Source organism: Montipora foliosa, chromosome 5 (genome assembly GCF_036669935.1).
Source record: "Montipora foliosa isolate CH-2021 chromosome 5, ASM3666993v2, whole genome shotgun sequence".
Taxonomy (NCBI): domain Eukaryota; kingdom Metazoa; phylum Cnidaria; class Anthozoa; order Scleractinia; family Acroporidae; genus Montipora; species Montipora foliosa.
In genome coordinates, this window is record NC_090873.1 from 23,911,855 (window position 1) to 23,929,354 (window position 17,500).

General features: G+C 39.9%; 1 protein-coding gene across 1 annotated transcript in view; it reads right to left on the reverse strand.

Moving 5' to 3' along the window:
• Nucleotides 1-17,500, reverse strand: part of LOC138002495 (fibrillin-1-like) — a 472,982-nt gene that overhangs the window by 165,581 nt on the left and 289,901 nt on the right. The gene's annotated exons all lie outside the window — the stretch shown is intronic.

The window sequence follows — 17,500 nt, forward strand, 5'->3', positions numbered from 1 at the left end:
TACGCGGGCAGCAATCTTGAGAATGTTCAGTTTTGTCAAGAGATTATAAAGGTAAGAGAAGTAATCTCTCATACTGGCCCTATTCCCATCGTAATCCCTCTTAAGTTATTTTTAGGTCTCCTGCGAGATCCGGTATTCCCACGAGGGTTAACTGATAGCCAATCACATGTCGCCATTTTTACCAATGTTGACATCTGAGCGAATTCCCACGCAATGATTCGTGTCGTTCGCGATTTACCATCAAACAAAAATGGCGGAGGATGTTGAGACAAAAGCGTATATACATTTTGTGGACGAAAGTGACTTGTTGACTACAGAGTTAAGCGATTACAACGACTTATGTTTTGAAACCTGTATCTTGGAAAGAACGAGTTATGTAACCGACAGGATTTTGTACAGAATGGCAAATGGAAGACTATAGTCGATAAGTACGATCTCTCTGACTTTAATAAACGCATTCTCGGTTTTCTTTGCGGGATTCATATATGATGACTTAATTCTTATATGGTGATAAAGTAGACAGATAGAGCTCTACAACAGTACCAAACATGAAAGGAAAACTTGAATCAAGCGCCCAATAAAAATTTTTGAACCCGTGTTATCGGATTCAAGTGAATTTGCAAAGCACGTATGTTAAATATAGCTGTCTCCTTAAAAAAAAAGATTTAACACGGTTTCGGATATAGCACAACCTTGATGTGGTATCATTGAAAACTAGACAATTAAGCGATTTCAGTTATTGATGTTTGAAGCCTGTATCTTCAAAGGATCGAGTTTTATAAGCGACAGAATTTTGTAAACATAGGCAATTCGAAGACTACAGTCAACAAGTAATATATCGCTGACTTGGTTAACGCGTTCTTAATTTTCTTCGCGGGATTAAAATATGACGACTTAATTCTTAGATATTCATAAATTAGACAGATATCAGACATGAAAAGAAAACTTGAACAGACAGTGCGATAAAAATATTAATGTATGAACAAGTGGTATCGGATGGAAGTCAATTTGCAAAGCACGCATGTTAAATATACCTGCATCTTTCAAAATTATTAAACTCGGTTTCGTACATTGGACACTGTTGAAATTGGTGTCACTGTAAACAACAAAGTTAAGCGATTTGAATGATATATCTTTGCATCTTTTATCTTGAAAGTAACGAATTTTATAGGCGACAAAATTTTGTACACAATGAAATATCGCGGACTACAGTCACCAAGTAACATATTCCTGACTTGGTCAACGCGTTCTGGATTTTCTTAGCGGACTTAAACTATGGTGACTTAATTCTATGATATTCATAAATTAGACAGCTAACGCTTTCAAACAGTACCACACATGACAGGAAAATTTCAATTGACCGCACGATAAAAATTTTTAAAACCGTAAGATCGGATTGAAGTCAATTTGCCACGCACGCGTAAAATATAGCTCCCTCTTACAAAATTATTTAACACGGTTTCCTACATTAGACAATCGTACAATTGGTATCAGAGTGAATTATACAGTTAACCGATTTCCATGATATATGATTGCAAACTGTATCTTGACAGGGACGAGTTTTGTAAGCGACAGAGTTTGGTAGACGATGAGAAAGTGCGCACTAAAATGGACAAGTAAAGCAATGCAACCAAGGTAAACATATCTGCATCTGTCAAAATTATTTAACACGGTTTGATAGATTAGAAATTCTTCAAATTGGTATTGCTGTAAACTAGACAGTTAAGCAATTCCAAGGCAATTCCAATGTTTGAAACCTGTATCTTGCAGACAATGAATTTTATCAGCCCATGAAACTCAATTTTGAAAACGGAGAGTGGCATCATACAGAATTTGCTGCACTTTCTCTCCTCCACGAAACTTCCACGTAACGCGCGCGGTAACATTATCCGCGGGAAAATTGATATCATCTAAAAATAACCTAAGAGGGATTACGATGGGAATATGGCCAGTTTGAGGGATTACTTCTCTTACCTTTATAATCTCTTGGTTTTGTCTAAATGAAGACCTAGCAACGTTTTCAACTGGCTACATGCGAACAAACTCACATTGAACATGACCAAAACCGAATTCATGCTAATAGGGTCAAGGCAGAGACTGAATACTCTCACAGCTTCACCAACAATTAGAATGACCAATACTCAAGTGAGCCAGGTTACAGCTACAAAATCGCTTGGTGTGATAATAGACGATAAACTCGATTGGCATAGTCACATCGAAAAATTAACTAAAAAGATCGCCTCTGGTATCGGGGCCCTAAAGCGAATTAGGCACCTGATTCCAGCATCAACCTTACATCTCATTTACCAAGCTTTAGTAAAACCTCACTTTGATTACTGTGACATTGTTTGGGGTAACTGTGGGAAAACGCTACGAGACAAACTGCAGAAATTGCAGAATAGAGCAGCGCGTGTGTTGACATTCTCGAACTATGATGCTGATGCAACTGAGCTACTCGAGTTTTTAGGGTGGAAAAATCTTGCACGCCAGCAGGAAATTCATAAAGCCACTATGGTGTTTAGATGTCTGCACGGGCTAGCTCCGGAGTATCTGTATTCAAAGTTTACGTGGCGTGACTCTGCTTATGTCCTCAGGGACTCTGAAAATAAGCTCAATGTTCCATTACCGCGCACTGATTATTACCGAAAAAGCTTTAGCTACAATAGCGCCACATTATGGAACAGTCTACCATGCGATATAAGGAACACAGAGTCTCTAGGGGTATTTAAACGCAAGATTAATGACATTCTTTAAGTCCAACGCACGGCATTCACGGAAAACAGCTTTTAGTTTATTGCTTGAACTTTAAATATTTTTAAATATTTTATATTTTAACTAGTTTGTATTTTATTGTAATCATTTTAAAATTTTACCTTTTGTAATTTAGATTTTAGCATTGTTTGTAATCTTAGCTGATGATTTTACCGTGCATAAATAATAAAATATCATATCAGTGCCATTATACCTCGGAACTGGGGGGCGCACGTTGAACATGCCCTTCAGCAGTCGAATTATTAGTGGGTGTTCTCCAATAGGTCGTCCGTTTACCGGAACCAACATGCCCGACAGAGTTGAACGGTAAGAGTTCACTGTGCTGTACGATTTGCCTTCGCCAAACTGGTCAGACAAAAGTCACACACTGTCCCTACAGTCGCTTGTACAGGATCTCTCGTCCTTTGCTTACACCAGCCAATAAAGCACGACCACGCCGCCGAGTACTGCTTCCCTGTGCCGGCTCTCCACGACTCCAAGATGTGTGTGGCTGCCCTTAAAAAAAAGTCCTTCACCTTCCAATCTACTCCTGATAAATTCCACGCGGCTAGGCGAAGAGACTTCCTCAGCGGATGCAGCTGCCCTGACTGTGGTAGGATCAGCAGCGTCTGCCACTAGGGTAAAAGAAGTGGTCGGTTGATTGCCATCTCCAATATTAGAGGAAACCAGTGGGCCGTCGGCCAATCTGGAATTATCACAACCGCGCTTGGGACTTCCTCCACTTTCAGTTTCTGCAACACTTTGCTTAGTAGGCTGAAAGGAAGAAACAAACAAGGTTTCAAACAAGACCAAACTACCGAAAACGCGTCCACCGCCTACGCGCCTGGGTCTGGTTTCCACGAGACATAGCGGCCCACTTGATAATTTAAACGCGACGCAAATAAATCAATGTCTGTAGCAAAATAACGTTCAGCTATCTACTTAAAGACCGTAGGATGGAGTTTCCATTTGAGGCTGCTTTCATGCTTGCGCGATAACCTATCCGCGCATACATTCTCAACTCCAGGAACGTGAAAGGCTTCAATAGAACAGTCAAACGACAAGCAAAGTTCCCAAATGGAATAAGCTATGCACTAAGCTATACACTGATGTAGGGCAGGATAAAGATCATTCTCGAGCATGTGGGATTTTCATAGGTCTGCAACAGCCACTTCCGTTAACTTAGAGATCAATGCCATGTTACTTATATGGTGAAGGTTGCAATTTGCTGGTTCTAAACGGCATTTCTTTAACAATGGCGTTACCAGCGCCTTTTTGTATTGGCTAGCAAAAAACCCATTTTGGAGCGACAGGTTCACCATGGATACAATGGTAGGCAACAGTTGGTCAAGACACTGTACAACCAATGACGTTGGCATGGGATCAAATGAACATCAAATTGCCATCCAATTGCAAGACATACGTGCATTCCAGAATATTTGCTACTAACTGAACAAAGCTCATGCGATGTTTAAATGGGACAAAAGTGAAATTGAGAGTTTGTAATCATAGTTTCCAAGTATCGCTCTTTCAGGAATTTATTAATATTAATCTCATATCGCCACTTTCTGGCAAGCGTCTCCGTCACGCCAAAATCTCTAAACGTCATTTCTTATATCCTCCCTTTCGTTTATGCTGAACGAGAACGACAAACAGTATACCAGTAATAGCTCAAACTTGGTGGAAGGAGTTACTCCACAATTGTTTTTTCTTGGACACTAAACCGTTTGTCATTCTTACGGATGCGTTATTTCAAGAGAATTCGTACTTTTAAAACTGTGGTTTAATTGTTTTTTCCTTTGTTCAGGGATGAAACTTGAATTTTTATTCTCAAAAATATATCGTCTGAACTCAATATCATCTGTACTCTTTTTGGACTTAAAGAAATAGTTGATTTGTTTGTTTGTTTGTTGTGCTCTAAAATGCGAGCGAACAAGAGAGAGAGAGACGGTGGGTCTACAGTGGGTAGGTATTTGCGACGTGACGGTGGGTATTTGCTACGGTAGCAAATACGTACATTAGGTTTTTGCATTAAGTGGTTGTTGGTATCTTTCTTCATATTGTTAATGTAGCATATTCAGCAAGTGGTTATTTGTTGATACCATGGAAAAGACATTTCTTTGAGCTTTAAAATCAACATCTGTTGTCTTTTTTGAAAAAAAAAAAAAATGGGACAACAAAATCTTCCCATACAGCGTTACCCCATAATAAGAAACAATCTCTGACATATGTAACATTTAACAAAAATCAATAGACCAGTCCTAAAGAAACGACAGTTTTTTGAAATATATCTCTCTTTTCAGATATAGAATGTTTTGAAAATCTTTGAAACATGCATTTAAAATTAATTTAACTTGCTATGAAAAGAATAAAAAACGATTGCTGTCCGAAAACGGAGATATAAACGAATGAAGTTACAAAATAAGGGGGTTACAAGGTCCTTATTTACGCAGGTGCAAAGTTTGTCACCTGCTCAATCGAGTCCGCATGTGCATAGAATTAGGGAGACAGATTAAAGTAATCAAACAATCGTTTGTTTAAAAGCTGTGTCCATAGAAGACAAATAGCGAAATCAGTTGTAAGGTCCATAATTTCCGGTCACCTATTTTAATTCATGAGCAGACGCGGCGAGCAAGGTTGAAAAGGCTCACGTCACTCCTTGCGTGGATGGTGCTTCCGTCTTCAGTCTGATCGAAGGCGTAGGGCAGCAGCAGAGATAAGGTGCCGAATAGTATTGGAGCGAGGACACAGCCTTTTTCACGCCACGTTGCATTATGTAAGTAAACCGGAGGCTCACATGCACTATTGAAGCTGCTGCACGTGAACACCAGAGTGCGCAAAGTTCTACTCCGGGAGATTCTGTTCGCGGATAGTGCTGCCTTCACTGCTCACACTGAGGAAGCCTTACAACGACTAATCAGTGCTTTGCATACGCATATCACGAGGTCGGCCTCACAATCACTCTCAAGAAAACAAACATCCGGGGGAAGATATCAGCAGAGCCCCTTGCATCCTACTCGGTGACCACACCCTCGAGGTTGCAGAGGATTTAACCTACCTTGGCTTCATCATCTCCAGCAGCGCCTCCCTGTACACCGAGCTGAACACCCGGATCGACAAGGCAGCATCAGCAAGGGCCCGCCTAACCAAGGGACTCTGGGAGAACTCCATGCTTTTTAATGATGCATTTTAATACATATTAATGATCTCCCTGGATGTCTTCTGCATACTAAAGCATGCACACATGTATGCCGATGACACCACGATATATGCATCCTCTCTATCCACTGCTAAACTATATGCCAAGGTAAATAATGACCTAACTCGCGTTAGGGACTGGCTTTTTGCAAATAAGTTAAGCTTTAATGTTACTAAAACGGAGTATATGTTTTTAACAACTACCTTCAAATTATCTAACTTAGGAAGAGACTATCCAATTAAGATTGGCAACAATTATTTTAAGGACGGTGCCTACTAATTCAAAAGTATTTTTGCGCGGTTTACTGAATATGCAGGAAAAGCAGATCTTAACAAGTGTTATTAAAATCCAAAAAGAAAATTGAGGGTAACCACGCATTTTTCGAAGATAATTAATCAACAATGTTTGTAAAAAGCTTTAAAATACAAAGCGATGTATGGCGTTCTTTTACAAATTGAAGTTTAATTATCTCTAAAAAAAGCTTGGTTACCTTCAATTTTCTTTTTGGATACCAAGATCACTTGCTAAGTTCTGGTTTCTCCGCATACTTTTAAACCGCGCAAAAATATACCTGTATTAATAAAGACCACCTATAGGAAATTCGAGTATCTCGAGATGCGCATAACATATGCGCAATAAAAATAGTAGGCACCGTCCTTAAACAAGTCCAAACAACAAAATATTTAGGAATTCACTTAGATGAAAATCATAAATGGAACGAGCATGTTGACTAACTTTGCTCAAAAGTAAATCGATCCTTCAGTGGTCTAAAACAGGCACGTGTTTGTTTGTACCATTAGATGTTCTAAATACAATTTACAAATCTCTTATCCATCCTGTGTTCGACAACTGTGACATTGTTTGGGAAAATTTAGACCAGGGAATAGCAACTAGTATCCAGAAATTACAAAATCGTGCCGCACGCATAATAACCTTTCAAGGTTATGATATTCGTTCAGCACAAATACGAAAACAACTAAACTGGGAGGAGCTTGCCTCAAGGCGTCAAAGGCATTTAAGCCTATTAATGTATGATACAGTGAATGGAAATGTACCTAGTTCCTTAAAGTGCTACTGTGACGAAATTTGAATCTTCCCTATCGAAGCCATTTTGGCACATAAACACGTAGTCTGTACGAGAAGAAGAATGCTGTTTACCATTTTCAAATATCTCTTTTTGTTCTGGAGATATTCAAGTTTTTTTAATATGCAAATTAGCCAAGTGATGACGTCATAAACCCTATCAAATTTTGATCAAGTATGATGGAGAAAGATATCTCAGCCAATTTGTATCAGAAATACTTGGTTCTTTGCACTAAGATTCTAGTAAATGTGTTCCACAATATGAGCATACCATTTTTGTTACCATGGCAACATATTGGGTTCCAGACCTCCCTGATATTAAAAGCTTTGCAGACCACCTTTGGCGTTCTGTTTTGATATTTGCAAATGGTGCCTCATCTGCATGATCCTGCCAGCATATAAAGATGTTAGGTCGAGTTTGTGGCCTTGGTAAATGTATTTCTAGCCTGAGATCACCAAAATATTGAAATCAGGTTGGAGGGGACTGGAAAAGAGTGAGTTGCCATGGGAACCAATTTCTTTACAGTCGTAGGTGTGTTGCCTTCAGAACTATCAGCTCACCAAGTTTCAATGGTCTCTGTTGCAAATTGACCGAGATAGCTCTATTTATATTCTTGATGTTCTACTGGGTTGGGTGAATGACGTCATCAGCCTTCTCATTTGCATATTTAACACATTTTTCAAACTTAAATATCTCTGGAACCAATGCAGATATTTCCAAACGGTAAACAGCGTTTTTAATGTTTCATGGTACTCTACGTGATAAACCAAAAAACTCAAGGGATAAAAATTTGATCACAGTAGCACTTTAAGCGATCTTTTCTCGAATGCCTGCGAGAACAACCCTTATAAATCTACGCTAAGAAATACGGAATATAATGTTGTATTGGACCTAGTTCCAAAAACGGAATATTATAAAGGGTCTTTTCTGTACAGAGGAGGAATGCTGTGGAATTCATTAACTACTGACATAAAAGCGTCCGAATCTAAAGCTATCTTTAAAAGTAAACTTGCTAGTAGGCAGGCAAACTGTTGATTATATTTTACTTTTTTTATTATTTGTACATATTTTTAGTGTAGTTTTACACTATTTACTTCTGTTTCCATACGGCTTTACATATGTACATATGTTTAGTGTAGTTGTACAGTATTTACTTCTGTTTCTATACGGCTTTCGTGTAAAGAAGTTGTGTAACTTACGGCTATCGTGTAAAGAACGCTATTCGGCTTTCGTGTAAAGAAGTTGTGTAACTCACCGCGCACCGGTGGCTCAGTTGGTTGAGCACCGGGCTGTCACGCGGGAGGTCGTGAGTTCAACTCTGGCCTGACCAACACTCAGGGTCTTTAAATAACTGAGGAGAAAGTGCTGTCCTTGTAATTACTTCTGCAAATGGCTAAACTCTCTAGTCTTCTCGGATAAGGACGATAAGCCGGAGGTCCCGTCTTACAACCCTTCGATGTTCATAATCCTGTGGGACGTAAAAGAACCCGCACACTTGTCGCAAAGAGTAGGGCATGTAGTTCCCGGTGTTGTGGTCTGTCTTCTGTGGTGTATCATGGTTGGGAGGGTAAATGCTCGGAGATATTAGCTACACCAAGCTACTCTAAAAGTCGGAGGGTAAATAAAGATATATATGATATGATATATGATGTTTGATAAAACTACCGTATTCTGAGCACACTGCTTTGCCGCAGTGAAGCAAGAGTAGAGACTCAATGCCTTCCACCTGCGCCGTGTTAAGAGGATCCTTGGCATCACCCGGCTGCAATGTATCCCAAACAAAGAAGTACTGGCCAAATCAAGAACACCAAGCATGTTTGCCCTCATCTCCCAGGGACATCTACACTGGCTCGGCCATTCATCTGCATGCAGGATGGCCGAATCCCAGAAGACATCCTTTAAGGCGAGCTCGCCTCAGGCTCCAGACCTACTTGCAGGCCAATGCTTCAATTCAAGGACTTTTGCAAACGAGATCTCAGGGCTGAAAACATCACCCAGCTGACCTGGAAGCCACAGCCGCAGACCAAGATGCCTAGAAGCTTACCGTCAAGACCAGTCTTAAAGTGTAAGAGAGAAGGAGAGGGCACCAGTACAAAGAGAAGAGGAGCACAGGCAACAGCAGCGACAGCAGATCTAGAATCAGCGCCACGAGTTATGAGTTTTCACAGCTTTGACCTTACTCAGTTTTTAGTCCTCCCCATGCTGTTTCGTACCCGATTTGGCTGGGGGTTAGATTACCAATAATTTCTCGAACTTCAGGCCTCACCATCTAAAATAGATATCCAAAATGTTTCTTTGCCGCTGATAGATTCGTTGTGAACTTGTGTACGCCCATGTAGGCTAGCACTAGTGTATGCCCATGTAAGCTAGTGAAGGCCCATGTAGGCTAGTGCATGCCCATTTACGGTAGTGTATGCCCGTGTACGCTAGTGAACGCCTATGTACGCTAGTGTATGCCCATTTAATAATAATAATAATAATAATAATAACAATAACAATAACAATAACAATAACAATAACAATAACAATAACAATAACAATAACAATAACAATAACAATAACAATAACAATAACAATAACAATAACAATAATAATAATAATAATAACTTTATTATTTATACAGCGCAAATATTCATTTAAATATGATCTAAAGCGCTTGGCATAATCATAAAGAAATATTTAAATGAACAGTAGTATAAATTACTTACTTATAGATATAAAATTAAATTTAAATGCAATAGCCTAAGATATATGTAAAAGACCTTAAAATTAATGGCAGCTATCCTAACTAATAAATATGTATATGCTATAGAGATAAAAATAAATCATAAAAACCGACGCTCATTATTATATTAATAAATATATATTATTGGTAGGCAATTTTTAAAAAAAATATGTCATAAGTAATTTCTTAAATTTGTTGATCGATGATTCATCTCTTATGTTTCGTGGAAGAGTATTCCACAAAGAAGGAGCTGCCACCTTGAAAGCTCTGTCTCCGGATTTCCGTTTAGTTACAGCCTTTACAGTTTCGAGGAGACGTCCACCGTTGTTTGATCGTAAGTTGTAACTGGACTGTTTTCTAAGTTGGACTAAGTCACGAATATAAAGAGCTTTGAGAGTAATTAAGATGATTTTAAACATCACTCTATATTTAACTGACAGCCAATGCAACTGGTAAAGAACAGGTGAAATATGTGAGAAACGTGAGACATTTGAAACTAACCTAGCGGCTGCGTTTTGAACACGTTGAAGCTTATTGATATGAATATTTGGGAGGCCATAGAGTAAACTATTACAGTAGTGTAATAATAAAAGTTAAAAAAGTTTTACAAACTCGGAGCTAAAAGTTAAAACTTATGAAATATTTCGTCCGTTTTCAACCGGACTTCATCAGTCAATGATGTGAATGTTAAAAAGATGAATTTTAAAAAGGTTTTTTAACGCCTCTTGGGGGTTAGAATTGTGTCATAGATGGCTGCTAATTCGTAACCATTGTCTCTGTTTAACGCCGGTTTCGTAAGTTTAATTTGAATAGCTTCTTTTATCCTGCGTTTGAAGGTGTTAACTTCGGTTGATAGTACTTTTGTCTTATTTGGGTTCACCGAGTGGCCCTCCAGGCGACAATGCTCGTGAATAGCTGATGAACTTCTTGATTGGTGTTCTTTTACCCTGATTTCCAGAGAGCGGGCCGTTTCGCCAACGTACTCCTTCTTACACTTCTCACAATGGATCTGGTACACAGTACCGCATTTCTTGAGATTGACAGTTGTGTCCTTGACACGTACCAATTGTGATCTTAGAGAATTGACGGGTTTATGAATAAGTGTAACCTCATGTGACTTGAAAGCTCTTTGCAGGCGTTCCGAGATTCCTTTGATGTATGGCGTTGATGCATAGATTTTCTTCTCGTTTTGAGGCTCTTCGGTATCCTCTGTTGTAGATTTTGGATGTGGTATTGTTAGCATCCATTCTGGATAGTTATTCATTTTTAGAGCTTGCTTGACGTGCTGTGTTTCTCTAGTTCTGTCATCGTTTTCCGTAACCAAGGTCTGAGCTCTCAACATCAGGGTGTTAACCACAGCTCTTTTGTGTTGTAGATGATGGTTTGATTGGAAGTTTAGGTACTGGTCCGTGTGCGTAGGTTTGCGGTACACGGAGATCTTGGTAGAACCATCTTGGTTAATACTCACACAGGTATCAAGGAAAGGAATCCTGCCATCCTTTTCTTGTTCCGAAGTGAACTGGATATGTTGGTCAATGGAGTTTAGATGTTCAGAGAAGGAATCGACGGCGTTTTCGTGAATCTTGGCCATCGTGTCATCCACATATCGATACCACATAGTTGGAGGGGTGGGGGCGGTGTCCAGAGCTCTGCTCTCGAACTGTTCCAGGTAGAGATTGGCCACTACAGGGGAAATTGGAGACCCCATGGCGGCTCCTTTCTTTTGTTTGTAGAATTCACCCTGGAATGTGAAGTATGTGCTCGAGAGGCACATCTCTAGTAGAACAGATAATTGGGCGATGTCTAACGGGCATCTATCCGGTAAGCTCTGGTCACTTTCCAGTTTGGCTCTGACAACTGGAATGGCTTCATTGATCGGAATGCTGGTAAACAGTGAGGAAACATCGTATGAAACGAGTTTCTGTCCAGGGGGTACTTCAAGTTCTGCAATCTTGTTGACAAAGTCTTCACTGTTGACGATGTGATGACTGTTGAGGCCAACAAGAGGTTTCATAATCTTAGCAAGGAACTTGGCTTTGGGACATTCTCTGCTGTGGGGTACAGTTGATTGTAAAGATAATTAGGGATTCTCTTTTCTTTGCGCCACTCCTTCAAGGTTTGAATGAGTTTGTTTTTGATGGCTCTGGTTGGGTCAGATGTCAGTTTTTCATACGTATTGGTATCGTCTAGAAGAGCCTTCACCTTGTTGTGATAATCTTGTTTGTTTAGGATTACCGTAGTGCGCCCTCCATTGTGAGAAGTGTAAGAAGGAGTACGTTGGCGAAACGGCCCGCTCTCTGGAAATCAGGGTAAAAGAACACCAATCAAGAAGTTCATCAGCTATTCACGAGCATTGTCGCCTGGAGGGCCACTCGGTGAACCCAAATAAGACAAAAGTACTATCAACCGAAGTTAACACCTTCAAACGCAGGATAAAAGAAGCTATTCAAATTAAACTTACGAAACCGGCGTTAAACAGAGACAATGGTTACGAATTAGCAGCCATCTATGACACAATTCTAACCCCCAAGAGGCGTTAAAAAACCTTTTTAAAATTCATCTTTTTAACATTCACATCATTGACTGATGAAGTCCGGTTGAAAACGGACGAAATATTTCATAAGTTTTAACTTTTAGCTCCGAGTTTGTAAAACTTTTTTAACTTTTATTATGCTTCCGGAGCAGGAAAGAAATGTTTTTAATTGTATCTTACGACAACATGGACGCGAAGTCCTAAAGATGGTTAGGAAAGGAGAGAAAACGCTTGGAAAACTCGCCCGGTGGCAGAATCACAAGCACTTTAACATCCGATGCAGATACAACAACATTACTCCAAACAGCCTGAAACTACGAACCTGTATGAAAGGTGTTAAGACCATGAAGATTATTCATAATGCCGAGAAGAAACTTCTTCAGGAACGAATAAGACAATGCGACTTTACGATCAGAAAGTACGAGGAGAGCGTAAAAGAACTGAAATCAAGTTTACAATCCAAGGTGTCAACAGAGTTAAACAACCAAATTCTAACTCACTTCGAGAAAACACATTCGTCGCACTTTTGAGATGGCAAAGAGCCGCCAGAGGCAAACGTTTGACCGCCTACTGAGTAAAGAAGAAACTCGATCACCGACGACAAACATTGGAGATACCAACATTGATCAGACAAAGTGGGTTATGAATCTCTCTGACCGCCCTCTTTCCGATAGTGAACGCTCGGTTCTCATGAAAGGTCTGAATTTTAGCGTAACTCCATCAAAGATCCCAGTTGATGAGATCGTGGCAGCCACTAAACTGGCCTGTAATCAACTAAAAGATAAAAGCCAAGCCGAGAGCCTGAGAAATGAAGTAGTTAAAATCGTAAGCAAGAGCAAACCCCCAAGATCAAACATCAGCAGAGCTGAAAGGGAAGCCATTAAGGCTCTAGCGAAAGACGATTCAACTGTAATCTTACCAGCGGACAAAGGGCGCACTACGGTAATCCTAAACAAACAAGATTATCACAACAAGGTGAAGGCTCTTCTAGACGATACCAATACGTATGAAAAACTGACATCTGACCCAACCAGAGCCATCAAAAACAAACTCATTCAAACCTTGAAGGAGTGGCGCAAAGAAAAGAGAATCCCTAATTATCTTTACAATCAACTGTACCCCACAGCAGAGAATGTCCCAAAGTTCTACGGGCTACCCAAGATTCACAAGAAAGACGTACCGCTACGGCCAATAGTTTCGAGCATTGGTAGCGTGATGTATGATACTGCCAAGTTCCTTGCTAAGATTATGAAACCTCTTGTTGGCCTCAACAGTCATCACATCGTCAACAGTGAAGACTTTGTCAACAAGATTGCAGAACTTGAAGTACCCCCTGGACAGAAACTCGTTTCATACGATGTTTCCTCACTGTTTACCAGCATTCCGATCAATGAAGCCATTCCAGTTGTCAGAGCCAAACTGGAAAGTGACCAGAGCTTACCGGATAGATGCCCGTTAGACATCGCCCAATTATCTGTTCTACTAGAGATGTGCCTCTCGAGCACATACTTCACATTCCAGGGTGAATTCTACAAACAAAAGAAAGGAGCCGCCATGGGGTCTCCAATTTCCCCTGTAGTGGCCAATCTCTACATGGAACAGTTCGAGAGCAGAGCTCTGGACACCGCCCCCACCCCTCCAACTATGTGGTATCGATATGTGGATGACACGATGGCCAAGATTCACGAAAACGCCGTCGATTCCTTCTCTGAACATCTAAACTCCATTGACCAACATATCCAGTTCACTTCGGAACAAGAAAAGGATGGCAGGATTCCTTTCCTTGATACCTGTGTGAGTATTAACCAAGATGGTTCTACCAAGATCTCCGTGTACCGCAAACCTACGCACACGGACCAGTACCTAAACTTCCAATCAAACCATCATCTACAACACAAAAGAGCTGTGGTTAACACCCTGATGTTGAGAGCTCAGACCTTGGTTACGGAAAACGATGACAGAACTAGAGAAACACAGCACGTCAAGCAAGCTCTAAAAATGAATAACTATCCAGAATGGATGCTAACAATACCACATCCAAAATCTACAACAGAGGATACCGAAGAGCCTCAAAACGAGAAGAAAATCTATGCATCAACGCCATACATCAAAGGAATCTCGGAACGCCTGCAAAGAGCTTTCAAGTCACATGAGGTTACACTTATTCATAAACCCGTCAATTCTCTAAGATCACAATTGGTACGTGTCAAGGACACAACTGTCAATCTCAAGAAATGCGGTACTGTGTACCAGATCCATTGTGAGAAGTGTAAGAAGGAGTACGTTGGCGAAACGGCCCGCTCTCCGGAAATCAGGGTAAAAGAACACCAATCAAGAAGTTCATCAGCTATTCACGAGCATTGTCGCCTGGAGGGCCACTCGGTGAACCCAAATAAGACAAAAGTACTATCAACCGAAGTTAACATCTTCAAACGCAGAATAAAAGAAGCTATTCAAATTAAACTTACGAAACCGGCGTTAAACAGAGACAATGGTTACGAATTAGCAGCCATCTATGACACAATTCTAACCCCCAAGAGGCGTTAAAAAACCTTTTTAAAATTCATCTTTTTAACATTCACATCATTGACTGATGAAGTCCGGTTGAAAACGGACGAAATATTTCATAAGTTTTAACTTTTAGCTCCGAGTTTGTAAAACTTTTTTAACTTTTATTATGCTTCCGGAGCAGGAAACAAATGTTTTTAATAGTAGTGTAATATATTGAACGAGCGTCTTAGTGGCATCTTGAGTTAAATATTTCCTAATTCTTCTAATATTCTTAGTAATATGGTTACAAAAATTAAAATTGCAGTCAAACAAGACGCCTAGATTTCTGGCCTCAGTCACTGATTCAACTCTGTCGCTGCCGACAAGCAGTGTATTTCTATTTATTTTACTAGTGTATACTAGTGTTAGGCTAGTGAACGCCCATGTAGGCTAGTGCATGCCCATGTAGGCCAGTGTGTGCTCATGTGGGCCAGTGTGTGCCCATGTGGGCTAGCTGGTGTACGCCCATTTGGGCAAGTGTAGGCTCGTGTAGGGTCATGTACATTAGTGTATGCCCATGCACACTAATGCGCCATTCCTAGGATAGCGTTAACCATGGTAAACCACAATATGATTTCCACACCACGTGTCCACCCACAGCAGGAGTTGCAACTGTTCAAAAGACTAAACCTCAGCGCAAATTCCATTATCTCGCGAGACAGATGGATGCTTACAAACCTTACCTGGTGCATGTACATTGCCTGTCAATATTTTAAAATGTATTAAATAAGTATTTCCCGAAATAACGTCCAATGTCTCGTTCTACTTAGCTGATGAAGTGCAAGTCTAGAAGTCTCAAATTCTGGCAATTTACGTAAGGTTAAGGAAGTAATAGTTTTATTTTTCAACAACCTGGTGACAAAGCTATAGGTTTCGGTGATCGCTACCATGACCATATTTGGACAGTGCCACAAGGTAAGGAATTGGCGTGAAAACGGATATACCTATTAATTCCCCACCCATTTTCCACACTCTGGCCCTATTTAAGTCCTTTATTTGCCACTCTTTCCACATGATTATATAATATTCTTGATGTGGTATAAAAAATAAAGCCGACATTAGTCCAGTCCGGCTGTCATCAAGTTATGGACCTCTGCAATGCAGGTGCAATGCTGTTATTTTACTAAGCGAGTGTGTTGTCGCACAGGGCTTCAGATGCACGATCGGAAGATTCAAGTGGGATTCGAATTGAACAGGGAAGATAACTTTTTACAAACATTGCTTTTGTTATTCAAATGAGCCAACCACAGAAACAAAAGACCCTAGGTGTCGTCAACGATATCTTCGCTATGTACCTGCCATTTGAGACATACTAGGGTTCTTTGTTTCAACACCTACCCCTTTGGGAATTTCAATTCACCTTCAAACCCAGGAGCCCATGACTAAGAGCCTCCCTATGCACTATATCCTTGAGTCAACCTTTGCTCTTATCTTTCTATTTTTAAAAGTAACACTTCACCAGGAGACTCACATTTACATCAATTTGCGTACATTATTTTTTGCTTATTGTCTTTGTTCGACAATAACTTTGTTCTGATTGGCCATCATCTAAACAGTGCGTGCAGAGCCGAAGAACTCGTGGCGTTCTACGCTCAAAGGTTCATTCAGAGGGCTTGCATGGGAGAGGCATGTTCCTACTCGTGGACTCCCGTCAAGCCTTAATTTATAATAAGGGCGTGTTTGATTGACCCTATTCCGGAATAAGAATACGTGGAGTAATGATTAAAACGGTATATATATATGTTTGGCGCGTTTCGAAGCAGCAAGGATAATAAAAATATGTTTAAAATAGCATTTTTAGCAGACATTTGACAATTTTAACGTGAATCTCCGTAAAAACGAAGGATTTCTAACTTATATTCCATGTATTATACGGTCAATCGAATGATATGATATCCTAAACATCCATAAAGAGTGGTGGGTTATGGATATTTACTGGAAAAGAAGTTCTCACCTTATATGCAGACAAACCAGCATGAAGACCAAAGAGTGCCATTTCCTTATCAACTTAGTTGGAGGGGGAGGGGTGGGGAATGATGGTATTTGCGAAAAACAGGTTTTTGGCGAAACATTCCATAAAATACCACAAAGGGTCATGCAGATGGTTTGGACCAGTTTTATTTAATATGTTTTCAGCCTGCTTTTAACAGAAATCGCTTGTAAGAATTTTTAATGCCAAAAACGTGATTTTTATCCATTTTTCGGCCAAAAAAGGATGAAATAAGCCTTAAAAACAGCTTTCTATGTTTAGGCAGGTTGCTTTAAAACAAGTGCGATCTTGTGAAATGTTTCTATCTTCGCTATCAAGTCTATAATTTACGTAATTTACGTTAGCGAGAAAAAAAATTACAGCTAAGTTGGGTATTTGCGACCAAAAACGGGTATTTGCTACATAATAGTTTTTGGAGATAAATTACCTGAAATTTTATTGGCTACCAAACAATTGGCTCGGAAGAGTTCCTCTCACCAAGCGCTGAAGTTTCCAAAAGAAAAAATATGTATAACGTTGCTTTTAGGGGATTTAAAGAGCAAAATCTTTCCAGGAATCTCAAAAAAATCTTAGGGTTTGAAGTGCTTTCGAAAATATACCTTCAAGCAACACTTTAGAGGAAAAATAAGATGGAAAGACACGAAAAATAAACCTAATCCAGAGGGGTT